At 46.4% G+C, this 11,249-nt stretch overlaps 1 non-coding gene across 1 annotated transcript; it reads right to left on the bottom strand.

Moving 5' to 3' along the window:
- Nucleotides 1-433: 433 nt before the first annotated feature.
- On the bottom strand, nucleotides 434-505 carry trnae-uuc (transfer RNA glutamic acid (anticodon UUC)). The gene has a single exon. It is a non-coding gene; the product is annotated as a tRNA-Glu (tRNA).
- Nucleotides 506-11,249: the final 10,744 nt, after the last annotated feature.

Raw genomic sequence — 11,249 nt, 5'->3', positions numbered from 1 at the left:
AAATGTTTGTTCGAGTGAGTGCAGAGGATTCAGCATTTCACCTTCTTCCTCAACACTTTCTCTGAGCTGGGACCAAGTGTTTAGATGTTTATAATAAAAGCAAAACACTGCAGACGCTGGAAATCTGAAATAAAAACAAAAAGTTCTGGAAATATTCAGCAGGTCTGGCAGCATCTGTGCAGAGCTAAACATTTCACGTCAGTCCGCTTTTCTCTCTCCACGGATGCTGCCAGACCAGCTGACTATTTCCAGCATTTTTTGCGGTTAGATGTTGATGTCGTGCAGGGGTTCATCAGCTTCGCCTTGCTCACAGAACTTCCCTGGTTACTGGGGATACACATCGTTCAGTATGTAACAGGATGTTGTTTCTTCATGAAAGGTGAGGAGCACAGTTTCTCTCCACGTGACTGATTAACTGTTTTGCAAAACGACTTTCCTTGACCGGGAATCGAACCCGGGCCGCAGCGGTGAAAGCGCCGAATCCTAACCACTAGACCACCAAGGAAATCTATGAACAAACTGCTGCGGCAAATCTAGATATTAGTGAAGGTATTGGTGTTAATTGACTTTTGCTTTTTTGTTTTGGATATAGGTCCATTTCACAGAGAAAAAAGGAACCCTGGGATCTTGCTGTTGTTTTTATTGTAAAAGCCTTTGATTTCTCTCGCTCCAGGAGATTATTAGAAACCGCAACATGTCGATGCAGAGAGAGAGTGTTTTGGCAACAGGAATCCTTGGACAAGAGCTTCCTCCAGAGGGAAATGATAATAAAGATATGTTTCTTTGTGTCACTCATTCTTACCTACAGAAAAGGTCTGGTGTGTTAGGAGTTTCATATATTTTTACAACAGGTCGGAGGGGGAGGTTGAGAACCGCTGCTCCACAGCACCCAATGTAACCTGTGTATTTCACCCTCTCCATCTCTTGCTGCAACTTGATCTCTGCACCTCCCTGGCTGGTCATATCTCAGCCTCTCCATGTCTTTCTTTATATCTTTGCATCTATATCTCTCGACATCCTTTATATTTCTACAAGTTCTTAATCTCTCTCTCTTCCCCCACCCCCTCGATCTCTTACAGCCCTTCCCCTTCTCTGTAAATTTCTCGGTATTTCTGCCTTCTGCTCTCAGTCCCAATCATTCCCTCAGCTTGGGTGGCCTTTCTTCAGAAAGAGTTCAAAGGGAGATTGAAATTACCGAGCAGAAGTTGTTCCGTACGGAGGCTGAATGAGGGTCCGTTTCGCACACTCTGTCCTCACACACACACAAACCTTTAACAATCTCCCTCCTATTGGATTCTCTCTGTATCAAGGCTACTCCCAGTGGGAACAGGCCTTGTCACTTATATTGTATCTATTGCCTTATTGATAAGTTCTTTTGTTTTAGCAATCTGACATTGTTAAATATGCTTTATTTTGTACTAAATACAAGTATTTAATTGCCACAACCGGTTTGGTGCTGCCCCCTTCTGAATGTCTTACAAAAGAATTTCGGAGACACTTGCTTCTGTGCTGTTTTACTCAAAGACTCTGACTCTGTTCTCCCATTGAAGGAAATATTGCTGGGGAGAAATTCTGATTTATTCGATTCAAGAAGAAACCAAACTACAGTCAACAGAACATGTCAAGAACGAAGATAGCGCAAAGCAGCTCAGAAAGCAAGGGCCAAGGACAGCCTATATCCTGTTGTATAACTACTGCCGTTGGTTAAGTATTGCTTGTATATTCTTTCTAGTATCTAATTAACTCTCTATCTTGATTAAGTAACCAGAGTTTGTACCTTGTGGGTTAAAAGATAGTCAACATCCCACCTAAACACACAAAAATCCTACACTTCCTCTTCGAACAAGATTTTGATCATCTGTGAAGCACCTTGGGGTGTTTCACTACCTTAGAGGCATTACAGAAAGACAAGTTGTTATGACCTTCCATTGGTAGACTCAGCATTGTCGCACAAACATATTAAATCTCTGTCGAATAATTACCACAGTCATTTTAAACCTGCCCTTTCACTTTCAGTCAGGAACAGATCACAGTTTTAAATCAATCTCTGATTTGACAGCACGTTTCCAACATTCACTGTTGTTCTTCCTGACTCTAAACACAGTTGTAACGGAGCCTTCTGTTTCATGCCTCGGAGTTCTGAACCATGGAAGAGAGCAGCTGGGACACATTAAAAATACGGCTCAGGATTAACCCACACGTTCAGTATTGGATGTAATTGACAGCAGAAGTAACAACAGAATCTAACCACCGCATTCAAAAGATTATTTGTGGACATAAAGCTCTTCTCACAGTTAGAACATCTGAAAGATCTCTTATCTGTGTGAACTCGCTGGTGTGAATGGTGGGATTTTTTTTCAGGCTGTGTAACTGGTACACTCTCACTCGGATGTGTGTGTCTCTGTGCTTTTCCAGTCACACTGATATTTGAAGTCATTTCACACAGAAAGAACAGACCAACATTTCTCCTTCCACATTCAAAGGCCGTTGATAATCAGATCCTGATGAATCAAGTGACTGTCAGATCTTGATGTGATCTTTGGTTTGAGTTTCCCATCTGCAAATCCTCCCCTTCTAATACCCTATAAAAGCAGTTTATAAAAGCTATCACTGTAATTACAGGATAGAAATTCTGAACAGACAATTCTAGTTTCTATTGAACGTTTTATTTCTCTCTTGTTCCCCCAAAGCTGTAAATCCCCGCCCCACACACTCTCCCCCCCACACCCTGTGCTGAAATCCAAACCCATCGCACCATCTGCACCATTTCTTTCCCCCACTGCCAGTTTTCTCCCTCCCTCTACTCTGTCTGGCTTCAGTTCTCCAGCCCCAGTGTGCAGAGTGAGAATCAAATCAATGAGTCAATGATTTTTTAGCGTTCCAGTGAACATCACCGCAAGCTTGAGAAACAGCATCTCATTTACCGATTAGGCACACTGCAGCCTGCCGGATTGAACATTGAATTCAATAATTTCAGAGCATGGCGGGCCCTCCATTTTACTTTTATTTTTAGTTATTTTCTCTTTCTTGTGTTTATTTTATTTTAGTTTGTTCAGTTTGTTTCTACTGTGCCTACCCACTCTGTTTTTTTTTCATGTTTGTGCTTGTGGCTGTTCAGTATTCAGTCAATTAACACCCTATCTGTACTATTGTTCAATGACCTTCTGGTCAGTTATTCAGTGACCTTGTCCCATTAACACCTTCTCTTTTGTTATCTCGTGCCCCACCCCCACTTTACTTACTTACAATCTTTTACACTTCTTATATCTGCCAGTTCTGAAGAAGGGTCACTGACCTGAAACGTTAACTCTGCTTCTATCTCCACAGATGCTGCCAGACCTGCTGATTATTTCCAGCGTTTCTTGTTTTTATTTCAGATTTCCAGCATCCGCAGTATTTTGCTTTTATTTTAGTGTTTAATTCACTGCCACTTCTCTTCCAGGAATGCTTACCTTGAAGAAGTTCTGCTCTTCTCTCCGATGGGATTTTCATTTGTCTCTTTTACCTTGTTCACCTTCATTGCTTTCTATTTCCCTCCTGGTGTTTGATGAAGTGTCTACCAAAACTCGTTTTCACAGCCACATCTCCTTCCTCAGTGACTGTCTCTGGCTCCGACTTATTCCACGTGGATTCCAACTGCAGTTTCACCCATCATGTTTTGAATCCACCCAAGATTACAGGTATCTCCGAGAAATACAACGTTCCTCGGACTGCTACTCTCGCCGCATCCTGAGATCCACACTCAGTGAAATGGGCCACCACATGCACACACTGGACCTCTCTCTCCAGCAGCACCGTCTCACCTTATCTCAAAGCTGTTCTACTCCACAGTTTCATTTGATCCTTCGTCTCATCCGACGCATTAACAAAACACTTTTTTCCCCCCTTTCAGGTGTCAAGGAATGCAAGCTCCAGCAGCTAATGGAGAATAATGCACCTCCAGATCCTTCTTCCCCTTCACTTCCCTCTGACCTTCTGATCTGACCCCTTGCCGTGTATTCACTATACCCTCTGACCTCCCCCTCTCTGACGCTGAACATTCTGTAGTCAGAAAACGACTCAGTTTTATCCCCTTATGCCCCCACCTCAATGAATTTCATGCTCGGCATGACGTTGAGCTCTTCTTCCATTGCCTCCACCTCCGTGCTCATTTCTTTGACCAGGAGTCCTCCCCCCGATCAGCAGACCCATTCACCCACCTCCAGCATTCTCCCTCTACCTGGACCCCTCCCTCTGGCCTCTTACCCGCTCTTGATCTTTTCATTGAAAATTGTCGGCGAGACATTGGTCATCTCAATTTCTCTGCCCCCCTCACTCACTCTAACCTGTCCCCCTCTGAACTTGCCACACTCCGTAGTCTCAGGTCTAACTCCGACACTGTCGGATCTGTTCTGGGACCTCTGCTCTTTGTGATTTTTATAAAAGACTTGGATGAGGAAGTGGAAGGCTGGGTTAGCAAGTTTGCCAATGACAAGAAGATTGCTGGAGTTGTGGATAGTGTGGAAGGCTGTTGTAGGTTGCAACGGGACATTGACAGGATGCAGAGCTGGGCTGAGAAGTGGCAGATGGAGTTCAACCTGGAAAAGTGTGAAGTGATTCATTTTGGAAGGCCGAATTTGAATGCAGAATACAGGCTTAAAGACAGGATTCTTGGCAGTGTGGAGGAACAGAGGGATCTTGGGGTCCATGTCCATAGATCGCTCAAAGTTGCCACCCAAGTTGATAGGGTTGTTAAGAAGGCATATGGTGTGTTGGCTTTCATTAACAGGGGGATTGAGTTTAAGAGCCGCGAGGTTATGCTGCAGCTCTATAAAGCCCTGGTTAGACCACACTTGGAATATTGTGTTCAGTTCTGGTCGCCTCATTATAGGAAGGATGTGGAAGCTTTAGATTGGGTGCAGAGGAGATTTACCAGGATGCTGCCTGGACTGGAGGGCATGTCTTATGAAGAAAGATTGAGGGAGCTAGGGCTTTTCTCATTGGAGTGAAGAAGGATGAGAGGTGACTTGATAGAGGGGTGCAAGATGATGAGAGGCATAGATAGAGTGGATAGTCAGAGACTTTTTCCCAGGGCGGAAAGGGCTATCACCAGGGGGCATAATTTTACGGTGATTGGAGGAAGGTTTCGGGGAGATGTCAGAGGTAGGTTCTTTACACAGAGAGTGGTGGGTGCGTGGAATGCACTGCCAGCGGTGGTAGTGGAAGCAGATACATTAGGGACATTTAAGCGACTCTTGGATAGGTACATGGATGATAGTAGAATGAAGGGTAGGTAGGTAGTTTGATCTTAGAGTAGGTTAAAGGTTCGGCACAACATCGTGGGCCGAAGGGCCTGTACTGTGCTATACTGTTCTATGTTCTATTGTCATAAAACCTGCAGACAAGGGTGGTGCTGTTGTTGTATGGCGTACTGACCTCTACCTTGTAGAGGCTCAGCGCCAACTCTCAGACACTTCTTCTTACTTCCCCCTGGACCATGACCCCACCACCAAACATCAAGCGATTGTCCACAGTCTGTCACTGACCTCATCTCCTCTGAAGATCTTCCCTCTACAGCTTCCAACCTCATAGTCCCGCAACCCTAGACAGCCCGCTTCTACCGCCTTCCCAAAATCCACAAATAGGACTGTCCTGGCAGACCCATTGTGTCAGCCTGTTCCTGCCCCACTGAACTTATTTCTTCCTATCTTGACTCTATCTTTTCTCTGCTGGTCCAGTTTCTTCCCACCTACATCCGTGACTCTTCTGACACCCTATGCTTAATTTGATTTAAAGGGTTAAGTCATGGTAGGAGAGCTCAAAGCCGTGGTGTGCTCCACATGCTCCATGTCGGAAGCTGGGAACAATTCCAGTGTCCGGGACCAGCATGTGTGCAGGAAATGTGTCCAGCTGCAGCTCCTGGAAGACTGGGCTTTGGAGCTGGAGCAGCAGCTGGAGACACTGTGGAGCATCCACGAGGCAGAGAGTATCGTGGATAGCACGTATAGAGAGGTGGTCACACCGCAGACTCAGACCCCACAGGCAGGAGGGGAATGGGTGACCACCAGGCAGAGCAAGAGGTCCAGGCAGGCAGTGCAGGAATCTCCTGTGGCGATTCCCCTGCAAAACAGATATACTGCTTTGGATATTGTTGGGGGGAATGGCCTCTCAGGGGAAAGCAACAACAGCCCAATTTGTTGCACCATGTTTGGCTCTGCTGCACAGGGGAGGAGTAAAGAATGTGGGAATGCAATAGTTATTGGGGATTCAATTGATAGGGGAACAGGGTAGGCATTTCTGTGGCTGCAAAAGAGAGCTTTTGCTCTCACACCAGGATGATATGTTGCCTCCCTGGCGCTAGGGTCAAGGATGTCTCAGAGCGGTTTCAGGACATTCTGAAGGGGGAGGGTGAACAGCCAGTGGTCGTGGTACACATTGGTACAAATGACATAGGTAAAAAAAAAGGATGCGGTCCTAAAAGCAGAATATAGGGAGCTAAGAAGTAAGTAGAAAAGTAGGACCTCAAAGGTAGTGATCTCAGGATTACTACCAGTGCCATATGCTAGTCGGAGTAGAAATAGCAGGATGTATTTAGTTTAGTTTAGAGATACAGCACTGAAACATGCCTTTCGGCCCACCAAGTCTGTGCCGACCATCAACCACCCATATATACTAATCCTACGCTAATCCCTTATTAATACCACATCCCCACCTGTCCCTATATTTCCCTACCACCTACCTATACTAGGGGCAATTTTATAATGGCCAATTTACCTACCAATCTGCAAGTCTTTTGACTTGTGGGAGGAAACCGGAGCACCCGGAGAAAACCCACGCAGACACAGGGAGAACTTGCAAACTCCACACAGGCAGTACCCAGAGTTGAATCCGGGTCGCTGGAGCTGTGAGGCTGCAGTGCGAACCACTGTGCCGCCCATATATCGGATGAATATGTGGCTGAAGAGATGGTGTGAGGTCGAGGGTTTTAGATTCCTGGGGCATTGGGACCGTTCTGGGGGAGGTGGGACCAGTACAAACTGGACAGGTTACACCAGGGCAGGACCGGGTCTGATGTCCTAGGGGGAGTATTTGCTAGAGTGATTGGGGAGGCTTTAAACGAAAATGGCAGGGGGATTTGAACCTATGCAAGGAGTCGGGGGGTGGGGGGGGGGGGGGAGATCAAAGACAAGAACAAAAGACAGTAAAGGGGAATAAGAAAAGTAATAGGCAGAGAGATCAAGGGCCAGAATCAAACAGGGACAAAGTAAAAAATATTGGGAAGAGGAAGGGCTGTAGATGTCATATACATGGACTTCAGTAAGGCGTTTGATAAGGTTCCCCATGGTAGGCTGATGGAGAAAGTGAAGTCGCATGGGGTCCAGGGTGTACTAGCAAGATGGATAAAGAACTGGCTGGGCAACAGGAGACAGAGAGTAGCAGTGGAAGGGAGTTTCTCAAAATGGAGACGTGTGACCAGTGGTGTTCCACAGGGATCCGTGCTGGGACCACTGTTGTTTGTGATATACATAAATGATTTGGAGGAAAGTATAGGTGGTCTGATTAGCAAGTTTGCAGATGACACTAAGATTGGTGGAGTAGCAGATAATGAAGGGGACTGTCAGACAATACAGCAGAATATGAATAGATTGGAGAGTTGGGCAGAGAAATGGCAGATGGAGTTCAATCAGAGCAAATGCGAGGTGATGCATTTTGGAAGATCCAATTCAAGAGTGAACTATACAGTAAATGGAAAAGTCCTGGGGAAAATTGATGTACAGAGAGATTTGGGTGTTCAGGTCCATTGTTCCCTGAAGGTGGCAACGCAGGTCAATAGAGTGGTCAAGAAGGCAGACAGCATGCTTTCCTTCATCGGACGGGGTATTGAGTACAAGGGTTGGCAGGTCATGTTACAGTTGTATAAGGCTTTGGTTCGGCCACATTTGGAATACTGCTTGCAGTTCTGATCACCACATTACCAAAAGGATGTAGATGCTTTGGAGAGGGTGCAGAGGAGGTTCACCAGGATGTTGCCTGGTATGGAGGGCGCTAGCTATGAAGAGAGGTTGAGCAGATTAGGATTATTTTCATTAGAAAGACGGAGGTTGAGGGGGGACCTGATTGAGGTGTACAAAATCATGAGAGGTATAGACAGGGTGGATAGCAAGAAGCTTTTTCCCAGAGTGGGGGATTCAATTACTAGGGGTCACGAGTTCAAAGTGAGAGGGGCAAAGTTTAGGGGGGATATGCGTGGAAAGTTCTTTACGCAGAGGGTGGTGGGTGCCTGGAACGCGTTGCCAGCGGAGGTGGTAGACGCGGGCACGATAGCGTCTTTTAGATGTATCTGGACAGATACATGAATGGGCAGGAAGCAAAGAGATACAGACCCTTAGAAAATAGGCGACATGTTTAGAGAGAGGATCTGGATCGGCGCAGGCTTGGAGGGCCGAAGGGCCTGTTCCTGTGCTGTAATCTTCTTTGTTCTTTGTTTGACACGTAATGTTAAAAAGGCTTTGTGCCTTAACGCGTGGAGCATTCACAATAAAGTGGATGAATTATTCGTGCAAATAGATGTAAACAGGTATGATATAGTCGGGATTACGGAAACATGGCTGCAAGGTGACCAGGGATGGGAAATGAACATCCAGGGATATTCAGTATTTAGGATGAACAGACAAAAAGCAAAAGGTGATGGAGTTGCATTGCTGGTTAAAGAGGAAATCAACACAATAGTGAGGAAGGATATTAGCTCTGAAGTTGTGGAATCTGTATGGGTAGAGCTGAGAAACACTAAGGGGCAAAAAACATCCGTGGGGGTTGTATATAGACCCCCAAACTGTAGTGGTGATGTTGGGAATGGCATTAAACAGGAAATTAGAGACACATGCGATAAAGGAACATCTGCACTGTTGAACTACAAGAAAGCCCCCAGCGAGTTAACATCCGTAGCACTTAAAGCAGCCAGAAGCACTGCACAAAGAACAGCCAGGCGCTGCGCAAATGACTACTGGCAACACCTATGCAGTCATATTCAGCTGGCCTCAGACACCAGAAACATCAGAGGAATGTATGATGGCATTAAGAGAGCTTTTGGGCCAACCATCAAGAAGATCGCCCCCCTCAAATCGAAATCAGGGGACATAATCACTGACCAACGCAAACAAATGGACTGCTGGGTTGAGCACTACCTAGAACTGTACTCCAGGGAGAATGTCGTCACTGAGACTGCCCTCAATGCAGCCCAGCCTCTATCAGTCATGAATGAGCTGGACATACAGCCAACAAAATCGGAACTCAGTGATGCCATTGATTCTCTAGCCAGCGGAAAAGCCCCTGGGAAGGACAGCATTACCCCTGAAATAATCAAGAGTGCCAAGCCTGCTATACTCTCAGCACTACATGAACTGCTATGCCTGTGCTGGGACGAGGGAGCAGTACCTACAGACATGCGCGATGCCAATATCATCACCCACTATAAAAACAAAGGTGACCGCGGTGACTGCAACAACTACCGTGGAATCTCCCTGCTCAGCATAGTGGGGAAAGTCTTTGCTCGATTCGCTCTAAACAGGCTCCAGAAGCTGGCCGAGCGCGTCTACCCTGAGGCACAGTGTGGCTTTCGTGCAGAGAGATCGACCGTTGACATGCTGTTCTCCCTTCGTCAGATACAGGAGAAATGCCGTGAACAAGATGCCCCTCAACATTGCTTTCATTGATCTCACCAAAGCCTTTGACCTCGTCAGCAGACGTGGTCTCTTCAGACTACTAGAAAAGATTGGATGTCCACCAAAGCTACTAAGTATCATCACCTCATTCCATGACAATATGAAAGGCACAATTCAACATGGCGGCACCTCATCAGACCCCTTTCCTATCCTGAGTGGCGTGAAACAGGGCTGTGTTCTCGCACCCACACTCTTTGGGATTTTCTTCTCCCTGCTGCTTTCACATGCATTCAAGTCTTCTGAAGAAAGAATTTTCCTCCACACAAGATCAGGGGGCAGGTTGTTCAACCTTGCCCGTCTAAGAGCAAAGTCCAAAGTACGGAAAGTCCTCATCAGGGAACTCCTCTTTGCTGACGATGCTGCTTTAACATCTCACACTGAAGAGTGCCTGCAGAGTCTCATCGACAGGTTTGCGGCTGCCTGCAATGAATTTGGCCTAACCATCAGCCTCAAGAAAACGAACATCATGGAACAGGACGTCAGAAATGGTCCATCCGTCAATATTGGCGACCACGCTCTGGAAGTGGTTCAAGAGTTCACGTACCTAGGCTCAACTATCACCAGTAACCTGTCTCTAGATACAGAAATCAACAAGCGCATGGGAAAGGCTTCCACTGCTATGTCCAGACTGGCCAAGAGAGTGTGGGAAAATGGCGCACTGACACGGAACACAAAAGTCCGAGTGTATCAAGCCTGCGTCCTCAGTACCTTGCTCTATGGCAGCGAGGCCTGGGCAACATATGTCAGCCAAGAGCGATGTCTCAATTCATTCCATCTTCGCTGCCTCCAGAGAATACTTGGCATCATACTTGACTGATTCCTGGGATGGTGGGACTGACGTATGAGGAGAGATTGAGTCGGTTAGGATTATATTCACTGGAGTTCAGAAGAGTGAGGGGGGATCTCATAGAAACCTATAAAATTCGAACAGGACTTGACAGGGTAGATGCAGGAAGGATGTTCCCGATGGTGGGGGAGTCCAGAACCAGGGGTCATAGTCTAAGGATACGGGGTAAACCTTTCAGGACTGAGATGAGGAGAAATCTCTTCACCCAGAGAGTGGTGATCCTGTGGAATTCTGTACCACAGAAAGCAGTTGAGGTTAAAACATCGAATGCTTTCAAAAAGGAGTTAGATATAGCTCTTCGGTCTAAAGGAATCAAAGGATATGGGGCGAAAGCCAGAACAGGCGACTGAGTTGGATGATTAGCCATGATCATAATGAATGGCGGAGCAGGTTTGAAGGGCCAAATGGCTTACTCCTGCTCCTATTTTCTACGTTTCTATGTTTACGTCATTTTAACAATTTCCAGTTTCCTGGCCCCAACTACCTCCTCTTCACTATGGACGCCCAGTCTCTCTGCACTTCCATCCCCCACCAGGATGGTTTGAGGGCTCTCCGCTTCTTCCTTGAGCAGAGGCCCAACCCAGTCCCCATCCACCACAACCCTCCTCCACCTGGCTGAACTTGTTCTCACATTGAACAACTTCTCATTCAACTCCACTCACTTCCTTCAAGTAATAGGTGTTGCTATGGGTACCCACATG

The sequence above is a fragment of the Heterodontus francisci genome, chromosome 34 (assembly GCF_036365525.1).
Source record: "Heterodontus francisci isolate sHetFra1 chromosome 34, sHetFra1.hap1, whole genome shotgun sequence".
Classification (NCBI taxonomy): domain Eukaryota; kingdom Metazoa; phylum Chordata; class Chondrichthyes; order Heterodontiformes; family Heterodontidae; genus Heterodontus; species Heterodontus francisci.
This window is presented reverse-complemented; position numbering and strand designations above follow the sequence as displayed.